Source organism: Palaemon carinicauda, chromosome 28 (assembly GCF_036898095.1).
Source record: "Palaemon carinicauda isolate YSFRI2023 chromosome 28, ASM3689809v2, whole genome shotgun sequence".
Lineage (NCBI taxonomy): Eukaryota > Metazoa > Arthropoda > Malacostraca > Decapoda > Palaemonidae > Palaemon > Palaemon carinicauda.
The window spans coordinates 15,346,265-15,363,764 of NC_090752.1; positions in this window are offsets into that span (position 1 = coordinate 15,346,265).

Genomic DNA, 17,500 nt, shown 5'->3' on the forward strand with positions numbered 1-17,500 from the left:
CGAATAAATTTTATTCGTATTCATATAAGTCTCTAAAAGGACAGAAAAAGTGTGGAGAGATAAGTACAAGCCCAAGATTTATCAGAAAATGGCAATTCCTTGACCCAAAACGAGAAGAAGAAAGGACATTAGTTCTGTAAAGTCGAACGTGGAAAAAAAAAGTTGTCACTCTTTTCTTTTCTTTGTTTTGGTGAAAGAAAAGACAAAGACCGAACCCGTCCTTACAAGATTAAATAATGATTTTAAAGTTTTCTAAATTTTTATATATATTTTTTGAGGTGGTAAAGAGTATGTTTTAAGGTGAATTAATCTAGAAAAAAAGTTTATACATTTTTCCAATTGAGAAAAAATGTCAATATAATTGGTTTCTTGACATGTTGAAAGCTTACAAATTAATAACTTCGAAAACCAGGCATGCAGTGCTTGGATTTAAAAATTCCCAGCTGGGGAAACATTGGTAATAAATTAAGCAAAATCTTGCAGTGTAATAACAAAAGATAGAAGAAATGTTTAAGGCAGTGTTGCGTTCTTTCTCTTATCCGTCTGGTGCTATCTCATTTCCTTTTCCTTTTTTTTTTCTCTTACCATCGCAGCCTCCATCCCTTTCCATTTTTTTTCTCAGCCTTGCCCTTGCCCATTCTCCTGTCTCTCCTATGTCTTTCCTACACTCCCCCTTCTTTTTCCTCTTTCCCCCTCCCCCTTCCCGTATCTTCCCCTCCCCCTATCTCTCCCCTTCCCTCTCTCCCCCTCACCCCTTCCCTCTCCCCCTCCCCCTCTCCCCCTCCCCCTCTCCCTTTCCCACTCTCCCCCCTCTCCCACTCTCCCCCTCTTCCCCTCTCCCTTTCCCCCTCTTCCCCTCTCTCCCCCTCTCTCCCTCCCCCACTCTCCCCCTCTTCCCCTCTCCCTTTCCCCCTCTTCCCCTCTCCCTTTCACCCTCCCTCATTCCCCCTCCGCCTATCTCTCCCCCTCTCCCCTATCTCTCCCCCTCTCCCCTTCCCTATCTCCCTCTCCCTCTCCCTCCCACACTCTCCTCCTCCTCCCTCCCTTTCCCCCTCCCCTCCTCCTCCCTCCCTTTCCCCCTCCCCCATTCCCCCTCTCCACCACCTGTGTTGTGCTCGCTTAAACCTCTCCTCCTTTCGGTATTCAGTCTAACATGTGCCGGGAATAAAAGCAAGAACGTGTAGTCAAAGTGACCTCTTAGAGTATCAAGAGGATGGACTGTCGAAGCTGCGCTTTATTTAATTCACCAGGACTTGCACAATTTTGGCCTCTCTTCCACCCGCCCAAACATTATTACTAACTTGTTTTTAAAAGAGTTTTGTCCACCATTCATGTAACTTATAATCTTATAATTAGGGGTAGTGTTCATGAGTATGGGTTTATCTTCATTCTAGTGTCCTCTTTTTCAAGATTTTTTTTTCTCTTTTTTCACATTAATTCCCTTGTTCATTTGAGTGTAGTTATGGGGTGCCAGTCATCTGATGTATTAGTTTTGGTGCATGTTGTATTCCAGGAGATTTTTGAGGCAGTCATGCTTTCGATACTTCAGGTTTTTAACGGTACATCTTTTAAACCATGTTTTAATGTGTGCAAAATGACATGGAATAAGCATTAGATATTCACCCGGCAAAGATATGTATGTTTATTAGCGATATTTTATGTACAGTTGGACATTAAATTTCTGGGACGCCTCGCTCTGAAGTATTGCACAGAGCTACACCCATACTGCGCGGCGAGTTCCTGCGTTTACAGCTGCCCACCACATCAGCCATCTTTCCCTGCACTATCTGTTTGGTTACTTGCCGGGAAGTAAGGGTTTTACTGGGTGCACTTTTTTGAGCAAGATATGCCAGGGATTCCTGTGTCCAACTGTACATTCAAGAATACGGTGAGATGTAGGACTTCCAGGGAATGGCATTGGCACTAAGCTGCTATGAACATCTATGGGCATCCATGGGCAGAAGCCTAAATAAATTCAATACATTGATGACAATCATTGCACGAAATCTCCAATTTTTATATAAGGTATATACTACGTGTGGAACTTTGACGAGAGGTAATTTTATTATTAGAACTAGAGCGGCGCTCTGAAGTGCGCAGAACTCCACCACAACAGCTGATTTCTCGATCTTTTGCTTAACCTTGACCTTTGACCTTAACATATATTAATTGGTGTGGATTTTCGTACGACATAATATGAACCAAGTATGAAATCTCTGTGACAACGATGTCCATACCTTTTGGCTGATTACGTGAATTGGACATTTTGCTTGACCGTGACCTTGACCTTTGACCTTATCCCTTCCAAAATTTAATAATTTCCAGCCTTTTACATAAGTTAATCCCGGCAAGTTTCATTACTCTGCGATTAAATTTGGGGCCAGGAACCTGTTTACAAACACGCAAGCCCGCAAGCACACAAATTACAAACACAGAAAACAGGAGGTAAAACATAACCTCCTTCCAACTTCGTTGGCGGCGAGTAACAATGCATAAATTTTCATTTTCCTGAAAATACGTATGTTGTACAAAATCCCTTTGTGCACTTGTTGCACTGCCTCTCGGTACAATCTGTTGGTCAGTTTTACAGTAACTAGAATACTAGATAATGCAAGTCTACATCTTCCATATTACATATATGGGGTTTGTTGAATCTGATACGTCAGCAGTTGGATACGTTTTATTTAATGTTACCGTTCTTAAAAAAAAAATATTTTTACTTATTCTCGTAGTTTATTTCCTTGTTTTCTTTCCTCCACTGGGCTATTTTTCCTTGAAGGAGCTCTTGAGCTTAGAGCATCTTGCTTTTCTACGTAGGGTTATTAGCGTAGTTTACAACAACAACAAACAACAACAAAAATAATAATAATAATAATAATCCTTTACATCTTGCTTTTCTAAGTAGGGTTATAGCCTAGTTTACAACAACAACAACAACAACAACAACAACAACAATACTAATAATAATAATAATAGTAATAATAATAATAATGATAACCCTTTCGCCATTAAGATTTGAAGGTGTCAAATAACAGTAGAGGTGAGGGACAGGGCATTGCGATTTTACAAAATGTCAGAGACTGAACGTATCCACTAAGGTAAGCTTCCAGGCCGCCTCTGTAACGTCAATGTGGGAAAGGTAGTCAGCGGCTAGAACTAATCCCCCCCCCCCACACCACACACACACAAACACCCTCCTGTCAAAGCACAGTCAAATATTGTTGATAGTGAGAAATCTGTCGAGCAGTGAGCGGATTGTTAGTTCCATATTATTGTTAATTATTATTATTATTATTATTATTATTATTATTATTATTATTATTATTATTAATTATTTCCTCCCACCCCTATTGACGAAAAGGGCCTCGGTTAGATTTTCGCTAGTCATCTCTATCTTGAGCTTTTAATGCAATACTTCTCCACTCATCATCTCCCAATTCACGCTTTATTATTATTATTATTATTATTATTATTATTATTATTATTATTATTATCATTATTATTATTATTATTATTATTATTACTTGATAAGCTACAACCCTAATTGGAAAAGCAGGATGCTATAAGCCCAAGGGCTCCAACAGAGAAAATAACCCAGTCAGGAAAGGAGAAATAAGGAAACAGATAGAATAGTGTGCCTGGGTGTACCCACAAGCAAGAGAACTCATTAATACAATACAGTTCAGTATAATAGGAAAGTCCATGCGATATTACTTGTGGAATGGTAGTCTTAGGGAAAAAAAAGATCATTTCAATTACGTTTGCAATATTTAAGATATTTCTGCTAGCCGACAGAATAACGCAGAAACACTATAATAGCAGCTGATATACAATAGTATATCAAGTTTTCTCTCTCTCTCGTCTCTCTCTCTCTCTCTCTCTCTCTCTCTCTCTCTCTCTCTCTCTTTTTTTTTTTTTTTTTCTCTTCTCCTCTTCTCTCTCTTCTCTCTCTCTCCTCCTCTTCTCTCTCTCTCTCTCTCTCTCTCTCTCTCCTCTCTCTCTCTCTCTCTCTCTCCTATCTTTCTCTTATCTCTCTCTCTCCTCTCTCTTCTTTTTCTCATCTTTCTCTCTCTCTCTATTCTCTCTCTTTCTCTCATCTCTTTCTCTCTCCTCTCTTTCTCTCATCTCTTTATCTCTTTCTCTCATCTCTTTATCACTTTCTCTCATATCTCTCTCTCTCTCTCTCTCTCTCTCTTCTCTCTCTCTCTCTCTCTCTCTCTCTCTCTCTCCCCTCAGCTAACTATAGTGAAGTGTCAGCTGAAATAATGTGACCTAAATTTCATCGTTGGTAGGTGAACATAGGGTTACGAAATCAGGATTTTTCTTCCCCCATTTTTTTTTTTTTTTTCCAAGAGAAATCGAGGGACTTTTTTGGTGAGGCTCAAAAATGGTAGTGCTAGATAAAGCGGACATAATTCTTCCCCTTCTGGCCATTCCACTTGATTTTGTCGCTCAAAATCAGTTACCTCGCCGTCTTAAATTGCTCAGTGGATAAGGAACATTTGACCTATGTAATTTATGTGAAGTTCGATCACTTCCTAAGTTTTTTTTGTCACGAAATTGTGACCGGTGAAATTTATTTCGAATTAGAAAATTTCATAAGATGGTTTATATTTTCAAATGTGGAATATTTTTGCAAGTTCATATTTACTTAGGTTGTTTTTTTTTTTTATTCTTTTATTGTTGGAAATGTGTTGGCCAAGGATATGTAATTTAAATGGGAAATGGGATATAGGATGGATCTTTTCCTATTTAAATTTTTTTTTTTTTTTTATAAATACTTTTCTGAGTCATGTAACTAACAAAATTTGGATGTTTCATAATTTACACATTTTTCAATAAAAATTATTTCTGATATGTTTTTGACCAATATAATATTTATGTTTGGAATTGGTTACGATATTTATACATGTATAACTTCTCTCTTTTCAGGTAAGAATTCAAGGAGTTTCCCGTGTATCTTCCAAATGAGTATAAATTTTGTTTTTTTGTTCCCAAGTACTATCTTCATATTAACTTTTTTAACATTTGTTTCCATATCTTAAGAGGACGTTCATGACTTTTCTGTAGATAATTCTAATGTTAATGTCTCTTCATAGAAAGTATTTTTTTTCCTTCGGTTAGTTTTATAGGATTTTCCTTTTACATATCTTTTATGTATACGGCTGAATCTAAAGGAATATATTTACAAGGTTATGTGTGTAAAACTATTTTTAGCGATATGCAAGGCTTACCATTTCTTTTTTAGTACAATATAGCGTCCCATCTATAATAGGATTTTCCTTTTACACTTCTTTTTCGTATACTAGTAAATCTAAAGGGATATATTTACAACGTTATGAGTGTAAAACCATTCTTAGCGAAATATGAGTCTCGCCATTTCATTTTAGGTACAATATAGCGTCCCATCTATAATAGGATTTTCGTTTTACATTTTTTTTCATTTATAAAACCAAATCTAAAGGGATATATTTACAAGGTTATGTGTGAAAGACTATTTTTATGCGATATACGAGGCATACCATTTCATTTTTAGCACAATATAGCGTCCTATCTATAATAGGATTTCCCTTTTACATTTCTTTTACGTATACAAGTAAATCTAAAGGAATATATTTACTAGGTTATGTGTGTAAAATTATTTTTAGCGAAATACGAGGCATACCATTTCATCTTTAGTACATTATAGCGTACCCAGCGATTAGTTTAATAGGATTTTCCTTTTACATTTTTTATGCATACTTTTAAATCTAAAGGAATATATTTACAAGGTTATGTGTGTAAAACTATTTTTATGCGATATACGAGCCTTACCATTTTATTTTTAGTACAATATAGCGTCCCATCTATAATATGATTTTCCTTTTACATTTCTTTTACGTATACAAGTAAATCTAAAGGAATATATTTACAAGGATGTGTGTAAAATTATTGTTAGCGAAATACGAGGCATACCATTTCATCTTTAGTACAATATACCGTGTCCATAGGTTAGTTTTATAGGATTTTCCTTTTAAATTTCTTTTATATATACGACCGAACCTAAAGCAATATATTTACAAGGTTATATGTGTAAAACTATTTTTAGCGAAATACGAGGCATACCATTTCGTCTTTAGTACAATATAGCGTGCTAGAAAACTTAGAGGTAAGGCGGCAATGTAATTTTATACATCAACGATAATGCTTAAATCAATATTTGTTTCTTTAGTGAAACTTTTCGATGATCTCATTAAAGGATTAAAGTCCGGAAGAGTCCGTTGTTTGTATGTGTGATTGTTTCCTGGATATATATATATATATATATATATATATATATATATATATATATATATATATATATATATATAATGTTTGTGTGTGTGTAAGCTTTCCAATAAAGAAATGTTATAAATAACGCAAAGACATATTACGTTTAATTATGTTTATTCTTCAATTGAAATGAATAAAGAACGTAACCTTTAGGGAGCAATCTTTTTGGAATCTGTGCATGAATCCCCACTAACCTTTAAACTTATGTTGAGCTGCGTTTGGAACCCTTTACTACGTGAAGGGATTTAAGATGACGCCCGAAACAAAGGGGCCCCAAATGTCGAGGGGAGGAAATCGGGGTCGCGACTGACTTTTTCATTTTAAAGAAATCTTATTCTCAACGTGAAAAATCTCTTTAAGAGGTTCGTTATTTACCATTATTTGTCGTCTCTGCATTTTAATTGAACATTGTTTTCTTAGCTTTACTCATAGTCATTTTCAGTCCTACACATTTTTTTTTCTGTTCGGCAAAATACATTATTTGTCGTCTCTATATTTTCGTTGAAGATTGTCTTATCTTTACTCAAATTCATTTTCAGTCCTACACATTTTTTTTTCTGTTCGCCAAAATACATTTGTCGTCTGTACATTTTAATTGAACATTGTTTTCTTAGCTTTACTCATATTCATTTTCAGTCCTACACATTTTTTTTGTTTTCTGTTCGCCAAAATACATTATTTGTCGTATTTACATTTCCATTGAACATTGGTTTCTTAGCTTTACTCATATTCATTTTCAGTCCTACACATTTTTTTCTGTTCGCCAAAATACAAATTCTCTCTCTCTCTCTCTCTCTCTCTCTCTCTCTCTCTCTCTCTCTCTCTCTCTCTCTCTCTCTCTCTCTCTCTCTCTCTCTATTCGTTAATTGCTTGAGCTGTGTGGTTACCGCCTTTGCAATTACATGGGTTGGAATGGAAATAGAATTTGTGTATACACTACAACAATTGAAAATGTTGAAAATGAGGAATCGTAGTGTTAACCTTTATGTTACTATGTTAGTGGCAGTTAAAGATTTTATGAAAATCCTTAAATACTGTGTGGAATCGATTTATTATTTTAATCTATTTTTCCTTTCTCACCGTTATCCCTACATTAAGGGGTCGGCTGCCTGATGCGCCCTCTCTAATGCCTTTATCAAAGGCCATCATCTTCCTCCAAACCTCTTCTCTCCCTCATCCTTTGTTCTTCCAATATACGGAGATAGATAGAACTACAGGATATCTTAACAGTAGACCTTAATGGTATTGTAATATGAATATAACTGTAGCCGATAGAATGTGTTATTTATCAGTGTTACGTTACAACTATCCAAGCTACAACCCTAGTTGGAAAAGCAAGATGCTATAAGCCCAAGGGCCCCAATAGGGAAAAATAGCCCAGTGAGGAAAGGAAATAAGGAAATAAATAAATGAAGAGAACAAATTAACAATAAATCATTCTAAAAAAGGCAACAACGTCAAAACAGATATGTCATATATAAACTATTAACAACATCAAAAACAAATGTCATATATAAACTATAAAAAGACTCATGTCCGCCTGGTCAACAAAAAAACATAGTGATAGGGACTTAATAAGAGTCTTTTTTGTGACCTAAGATATTAGTAGCAAATTATATCTTATAACAATATGAATCTTAATTGATAAGAAATTACAATGTGTACAGCTCTACAGTTTATAGATTAAAAGGAATTCAGTGTATCATATGATGATTTAAAGATCTAATTTGGATGTAATTTGTATATATATAATTATTTTACCATTTGGAATTTTATTATTGAATTTAACATATTGAGTGAAAATAACAGTTTCTTTATTCTTAAAATATTTTTAGTAATATTTAATACTGTTACCTCAGTGTGTTTTGGTGGATAATTTTGAATGTGTAAGATTGAATTACTCATTGCAAAAGTCAGTTGAGCATTTTGTGTATAAACACGCTGATAATGTATACTAAAGGTAAACTGAATAAACTGGAGAAAGGTTTAATAGATATTGTAAGCAAAAGTTAGGTGATAATTTAGAGAGAGACGAATAAGATGAAGTTATAAATGTTAGTATAGACATGAAAGAATGACAGTTGTTGATTTGTACAGTTATATTGGAGTAAATATAATGAATGCTGGATAGATCAGAAAAGTTTCATAAAAGAGATGACTTAAAAGAGGTACCAGGCAGTGAGCCAAATATTCATAAAATGACTGGAATTAATGTGTGGAATCAAGAGTTACGAGTGTATGAAAGGATTACTAAACCCAGTCTCCTTCATAGAAATGAAGTGCAGTTTAATGTAAATTAGAAAAGGAAGTGTGGTAGTATATTTGATGCAGTAAGTATTAATATGTCTCACCCTATCAATACTTGTTTGAAAGGATAGCTTAAGTGAAACAGTGTATTTATTTTGAGCGGTATGGTCATGTGAAAGGAATGTATAAAACTAGATGAGCCGAAAGTGTATAATTTAGATGTGTAGGAAATTAGGGGCGTGTAGATGGTGTGAATGACTTATTGGAAAGGAAGGGTATTGATATTTAGGAAGCACAACATTGCCGGGAAGATATAAAGAGATGGGGTTGTGTGTAGGGGGGATTGACACGCTGCTGATGAGCCTATATATATATATATATATATATATATATATATATATATATATATATATATATATATGTGTGTGTGTGTGTATATATATATATAATGTGTGTGCGTGTGTATGTGTGTGTGCATGGATGTGTGTATATAGTTATATATATATGAATGTGTATATTATATACAGTATGTACTGTATATGTATATATATATATATATATATATATATATATATATATATATATATATATATATAAGCTATAATAATGATATTAATAACGAGAACAATAAATAATAATAATAATAATAATAATAATAATAGTAATAATAATAATAATGATAATTACAATAATAATAATAACAACAGCATCCTACGGTAGTTTAATAGCACACGTTCGATCAACATTCGTCTCCCTAATCCATTGATCCCATACGCTGTATCATACTAATTCATGGCATTAGCATTATTTACATAATCATTACTTGCAAGGCGTTAGAGTTGTACGCCCAGAGAACGGAGCGTATCCTTTAATTATAATATCATTCCGGATTTAACCTCGCGAAGCTTAGAGTGGAACACGAAACGCTGAGGATGTCATGAAAGATGTATTATATTTTTTACCGATTTAGAAAGGTTTTACGTGTTTAGTGAAGTGGTTGATTTTTAAAAAGGGATTTCTTGATTTGTTGAATTTAACTTTTTAGAAAAAATAATTCTTTTCAACATGAGTTCAGATGTATTAATGAACTGAATAAAATCACAGCTTTAAGAATTATATTGTGAAAGCATTTTGGAATCTAAGAGATCAAAGCTAGTTCATCATCATGTTTTTTTTTTACAATATATTTTTTTACCGATTTATAAAAGTTTTACGTGTTTGGTGAAGTGGTAGATTTTTTAAAGAGGATTTCTTGATTTGTAAAATTTAACATTTTAGAGAGAGAGAGAGAGAGAGAGAGAGAGAGAGAGAGAGAGAGAGAGAGAGAGAGAGAGAGAGAGAGAGAGAGAGAGAGAGAGAGAGAGAGAGAGCTTTTCAACATGAATTAAAATGGATTAACAAAACTGAATACAATTACATTTTTTCAGAATTATTTTGTGAAAGTATTTTGGAATCTAAGAGAGCCAAGCTAGTTCACTCATTTATCATGATTTTTACAGTATATATTGTACTAATTCATAATATTTTACGTATTTAATGAAGTGGTAGATTTTTAAAAAGGGATTCCTTAATTTGTAGAATTTAACATTTTAGGAAGATAATTCTTTTCAACATGAATTAAAATGGATTAATAAAACTGAATACAATCACAGCTTTCAAAATCATTTTGTAAAGGTATTTTGAAATCAAGAGAGATACAAGCTAGTTCGCTCATCATGTTTTTTCAGTATATTTTGTACAGATTCATAGAAGTTTACATGTTTAGTATAAAGATTATTTTCTAAAAAGGTATTCATTAATTTGTAGAAATTAACATTTCAGAAAAAAAAATCTTTTCAACATGAATTAAAATAGATTGATAAAAATTGAATACAATCATGGTTTTCAGAATCATTTTGTAAAGGTATTTTGAAATCAGAGAGATCAAAGCTAGTTCGCTCATCATGTTTTTTCAGTATATTTTGTACAGATTCATAGAAGTTTACATGTTTAGTATAAAAATAATTTCTAAAAAGGTATTCCTTAATTTGTAGAAATTAGCATTTTAGGAAAAAAAAATTTTTCACATGAATTAGAATTTATTGATAAGACTGAATACAATCACAGCTTTCAGAATCATTTTGTGAAGGTATTTTGAGATCAAAGCTAGTTCGCTCATCAATTTTTTTCTTTTTACACTATATTTTGTACAGATTGATAAAAGTTTACGTGTATAGTATAGTGATAATATTTCAAAAGGGATTCCTTAATTTGTAGACTTTAACATTTTAGAATTTTTTTTTTCACATGAATTAAAATAAATAAAACTGAATACAGTCACACCTTTCAGAATAATTTTGGGAAAGTATTTGGGAATCTAAGAGATCAAAGCTAGTTCGTTATCATGTGTTTTTACAGTATATGTTGTATAGATTCATGGAAGTTTACATGTCTAGTATAAAGATTATTTTCTAAAAAGGTATTCCTTAATTTGTAGAAATTAACATTTCAGAAAAAAAAACTTCTTAACATTATTTAGAATTTATTAATAAAATGATAAAATTCCAGTTTTCAGAATCATTTTGTGAAGGCATTTTGGATTCGAAGAGATCAAAGCTAGTTCGCTCATCATCATGTTTTTTCAGATGTAATATTCATAAGCACACGAAAATTACGAAGCAGAAAAATACCTCGTATTACAGGGTTCGTGTAATTTATTATACTTCAGCTTGGTTATTAAGTAATAATTAACTATATAATTTATGGTAAGAAGATTATCAGCTGATATTAGAGCATTTTATTTAGATGCTATTTTCCAGCAGAATTTATGATGGAACTCAACGTTTTTACAGTAGGAACATTCAAAATAAAAACTGTACTAATGTTGATTTATAAGGGAAATTACTGAACGTTATTTAGGAAAATATTTATTTGATTTATATAGTTTTATTTTCGATTTAAAAACGGTGTTATCCTTCGATTAACTATGAATTACTATCTTTGGTAATTCAATTAATTCACATCAGTTTTCTTTAGCTTGGCTAACAATTTATTTAGATTGCAAATACATACATACATACATACATACACACATACATATGGTAAAAACTAATGCCTGCTTTTAGAATGTTTTATATATGAAATTTGAGATAATACTCACTTTTTTTTTTCCTTTTGAATATTCGTTGCATATTACAATATTCATCTCTAGGATCATTATTATATTTTGCCCCATGTATATTATGCATGATTATGAATTTCCCTCTCGTAATATATATTAAGCAATCTCCTTTATATCTTTTTTAGAATTCAATTGTCTTGAGAAATATAGAATTTTGAAGTTTCATGAATGATGTAAAGCTCAGGATAATATGAAGGGGTAAAAGGGTAAATGCAAATGAATGCTTTTGAGCTAAAAATGGCAACATAGCTGTTAGGTACTAACAGAGAGGAGAGGCGAATATAAGTGACTTTATCCAACAAGATTAGGAGCTTATATACAAATATTTGAGGGTAACAATGGCACAAAAATTCAAACTATGTCGACCAATCTATGGCAAGCTTAAACAGGTTTACCTATTATCAGTGCAGGATAGGGCGAGAGATAAAAGAAAAAAAAATAGCATCGTTGTGTATGAGCGTGTATGAAACACGTGTGGTACAAAAGAGTAACCAAAAATCCAGAGATGAGCATATGCAATTTAACTATGTCCGTGTTATGTGACAAGAACAAACATCTTTTGTAGTAATTCATATGAATTTAAGGGGTTTTGTTAGCTTTTAATATTATTCATTAAGAATAGATGAATTATATTTCATTTTTTTCGAATGTTGGTCGTGGGAGCTTTTATTAGAAATAGAATAATTATATTTTACATTTCTTTTCGAATAATAGTCGTTTGAACTTTTCATTAGAAATAGATGAATTGTGTTTGACAAATATTTTTCGAATAATGGTCGTGGGAGCTTTTATTAGAAATAGATGAATTATATTGGACAACTTTTTTTCGAATAATGGTCGTAGGAGCTTTCATTAGAAATAGATAAATTATATTTGACACCTATTTTTTTTTTAAATAATGGTCGTGGGAGCTTTTATTTAGTAAAAAAAAATGACTGGGTAATGAATCACCTTAATTCATATAAAAGAATCATACATTTTTAAAATTATTATTCCAGTAATAAGTTGTTACATGGTATAATTCAACTCATTGCATTTTTAAAGTATTTGTTTTAAAGATATAATTTGAATTTTCATATATTTTTCTACAAAATATCAAATTTAGCTGATTTTGATTGTTGTTTAACAACTGGTTCATTTGTCAGTTAATATTTCAATCACACAATAATTTTAAAAAATTTTCTTGTTGATCTTAATGCTCGACTTATGCCGTAAAAGCCGTAGCATGTTTCTTAATTATTCACAAAGAGATTGAAAGGAATAAAAAATCTATTTTGTTATATACAGTGAATACATTTTAAGTTTTATTATTATTATCATTATTATTATCATTGATATCATTATCATTATTATTATTATTATTATTATTATTATTATTATTAGAAGTCTTAGTATTTGTATATACAGGTTTATATGTACAGGTTTTACCGTAAATATTTTTTCCCCAATATTTTTTATGACTCGTAAGCAAAACGGATGGGAAATAAAACCTCTCAATTGTCAAATATATCCTGTTTACCTTGATAAATTTTTGTTTATGGGTTGTTGAATATACTTAGGACAGTCGCTGGTCGTCACATTTATTAGGGTTACGGTGGCCTGTTGGTAATATCCTTGCCTGGTCATTGCCAGATGGGGGTTCGAGTCCCGCTCAAACTCGTTAGTTCCTTTGGTCGCTGCAATCTCACTTCCCTTATGACCTAAGGAAGGGGGTGTCAAACTCGTTAGTTCCTTTGGGCGCTGATACCTCACTATCCTTATGCCCTAAGGAAGGGGGTGTCAAAGTCGTTAGTTCCTTTGGTCGCTGCAACCTCACTATTCTTATGGTGGGGGCCGGTTTTTGGGGAGCCTTTAGATCTACCTGCTGAGTCATTAACACCCATTTCCTGGCCCTCCCTGGTCCTAGCTTGGGTGGAGAGGGGACTTGGGCGCTGATCATTTGATATATGGCCAGTCTCTTGGGCATTGTCTTGCTTGCTAAGGTAATGTCACTGTCCCATGCCTCTGCCATTCGTGAGTGGATATTAAACCTTTAAGCAATGGTATGTGAAGGCTGGGTGGTCTTTCAGATGGTTCTTCTATGATATTGGTGTAAAGTCTCAGACAAAGACTCCTGAGAATTTCCGTGGCACTGTATGTTTCGCAGATGCTCCTATTGCGGTATCTGCAGTCATTCTCAGATGCAATAAACTGAACGCCGACTATCTTTCCCGCATAACCCCTTTTGTCGAAGTTCTTTTTTACGGTCGTTAGGAACCGGTTCACCTCTGCTGCAGGTAGTTAAGTAGTATTTAAAAGAATACTGCAGTGGAATGTTTATGTGGACTTTGTACCATTTCTAAGTATTGAGACCCCCACTGAGTTTTTTATTTTTTTTATTTTTTTATTTTTTTACTTTTGTAGAGGGTCGTTAAATAGGTATAGTTCTACTCTGTTAAAAAATTGCCGTAAGAAACGTTAAGAATCCTGGAATAAATATTGCCAGGCATTTACCGTTTTGAAAAACTGATATATTGACGTTGAGTGATATTACGGCGAACAACCCGTAATATATGATAACAAAGTAGGGTAAAAATTACGGTCGCCGGTATTTTACTGAAATATGGCTGAGAACAGTAGATTTTTATGTAGGATTTCCGATTAAAATTACGGTTTTTATTCAAGTGTGTTCAGCCTTCCCGTTTCTTATCCTTATTTCTTTTCTAGTTATTCGTTCACTTGTATATTGATCGTTTTTTTTTTTTTCAAACAACTGGTTGACAACAACTAAATCTCCTTCCACGGTTAATTTTGTTTTCATATTCTTTCATATCACTATACTACTTACTATGATAACATTACATACCTTTGTTCTCGTTCTTGAGCTTGCCCATTCAGGAAAACATTAATCAACAATCTATCTTATATTTTTCATTACAAAGTCATATTTATCCAAAAGCCTCCATGACCTCTTTCGACACACGAGTATCCTTCATTTTTTTATTTGTTATTGATATATTCCAAGTTTTGTCTCTATTGGAATCTGACTGCTTTTACAATTCCACAAGCTTCAATTGCCTTTCTCGCCTTTGCTATTCTGATATTCCCGTCATTTATCACATATACATAAATAACGATAAAACCAATGCCGATGCATTCGCTATTCAAATATTTCCAGTGGCTTCCTTTTGCCTTAGGCAATTGGATCGTGGCAATATTCTCTATTGTTGCATTTCATGCGTATATTGTTTGATGCTGTTTTTAAAAGGTTAGTAAACTTGATGGAATAGAGAGATGTATATTTATCAGGTGACATATGATGCCTTTTTACCATAAAAATGTTTTGTTTGAATGCTGTTTTTTTTTTTTTTTTTTTAATTTTAATTACAAACTGTGCATTGCTATTGAAATGGCATTATCTGAATGTAAGCAACGTGTTGAATAAAAAATCTTCAGCAAATACACGAAGCTTTCTCAAAACCCAGACTTTTTTTTTTTTAAAGGCAAATAGTTTGAAAGAAAGACGGCAAAGATGACAGAACAGGTTGTGGTGGCCGATGTGGTAATGTCCCAGACTGGTGATCGCCTGCCTTGGGTTCGAGTCTTGCTCAAAATCGTTAGTTCCTTTAGTCGCTGTATCCTTACCATCCTTGTGAGCTAAGGATGGGAGGTTTGGGGGAGCCTATAAGCCTATTTGCTGAGTCATTAACAGCCATTGCCTTGCCTTCCTTGGTCCTAGGTTGGGTGGAGAGGTGGCTTGGTCGTTGATCATATGTAATATGATCAGTCTCTAGGGCATGTCCCTTGCCTCTGCCATTCATTGAGCGGCCTTTAAACCTTTAAAAGCTAACCTGTATATCCATACCATCTCTCTTCTTGTCCTTTCTGCCTTCATGTACACGAATGAAAGTGGTTTTGCCGACTTAGATAGCAATTTTAGTAAATGCTCTTTGTGAGAGTTTTCCTTTTAGGCACGGACACTAAAGAAAAAATAGAAAAAAAAAACTAAGATAAAAAGGACTTTGATATATTTTCTTCCCTGACATTTCAGACGGTTTTCATTCATATTGTTAAAAGGTTTGCTCAGTATTTCACTAAAAGAGGAAGTTATTTCTGTTCAATTTAGTTCTACACTTGAAAATTTGCATTACAAAACGGTAAAAGTCTGGCAACATTTATTCCAGGATTTTTTACAGTTTTAAAAACTGTTATATTGACGTAAAAGAATGATATTACGGTCACCAAAACGGAAAAGATAATAACGAAGTAAGGTAAAATTACGGTCGCCTGTATTTTACTGAAATACGGTCAAGAACAGTATATTTTTACGGAGAATTTCAGATAAAAATTACGGTTTCTTCTAACAGTGTACTGTATTTAAAATAAGGATAAGGAAAAATTAAACAGTCATGGAGGAAATAATGATTTGAGAGACAGCTGAGTAGGGTGGAGTTTCTGTCCAGGAGGAAATTTCCTCTACTCCTCCCCTAGACGATGAAGTACTTCTCGATCCCTTGATTCTCTCTCAATCTCCCTGGAATCTTTAATGCGACCATAGATCACTTTGCGACATCCAAAACATTTAGAGAGAGAGAGAGAGAGAGAGAGAGAGAGAGAGAGAGAGAGAGAGGGAGAGGGGTGGCCAATGAACAATTACAGTGCGGCAGTTAACTCTTTGAGTGAAGAAGAATTGTTTGGTAATCACAGCGTTGTCAGGTGTATGAGGACAGAGGAGAATATCTAAAGAATAGGCCAGACTATTCGGTGTATGTTTACGCACAAGGAAAATTAAACAATTGGAATTCATTTCCCCCAACTAGAGAGAGAGAGAGAGAGAGAGAGAGAGAGAGAGAGAGAGAGAGAGAGAGAGAGAGTGGTCAATGAACAATTACAGTGTGGCAGTTAACTCTTTGAGTGAAGAATTGTTTGGTAATCACAGTGTTGTCAGGTGTATGACAGAGGAGAATCTATAAAGAATAGGCCAGACTATTCGGTGTATGTGTATATAAAAGGGAAAATGAAACAATTTGAAACAATTTTCCCCGACAGAGAGAGAGAGAGAGAGAGAGAGAGAGACCCCCTATATTGAGTGTAAAAAGATAATGAAATTTTATAATCGCAAGAGAGAAAATTAGACCTTTAAAGCAGATACAAATATTGTACTGCGACTCATAAAAACAAAAACAAAATCGTATACTTGAAAACTCTTGAGGTATCTAAGACATTATTATGATGAAGTAGACGTTTTGTCCTCCGTGAAGGGTTAGAGGGAAAGTATTATGTTAAGCAGCAGCTACCTCTGTATAGGTAAGCTTCCACGTCATCACAAAGGATTTCAACTTTATTATCTGATCGGCCCGGAAAATGGCCTCCATAATGAGCATTTTGTAAGGAAATTGGTTGTTGATAAGGATTCAGATTTCGTAAGCGGCGGACATAGGGCAATTCATTAAGATTCGGCTATTTTGATATAAATGATAATTCTGACCGGAAAGCGTCAGCTGGTAGTATTCTCAAATTAAAGAGAGGCGGGATTAGTAAGCTATGTGATTTATATAGACCATACCTGATAAAAATGGGAAAATGAGGGTTATGGAGTTGGGGAAATTGGGGCGGAAACTTCAAGGAAACTAGGTAAGAATGATTTTGACAAATTTTAGCAGTCCAAGGATACTAGCAATGAACGTAACATGGCATTCAAGGATTACCACCTTTTACAGAGTAAAGTTTAAAATAAATAACCTTAGGAGTGTTATTAAGGCATTTGAAATGAGGTTATTAATAGGAAGATAGGATCTATAG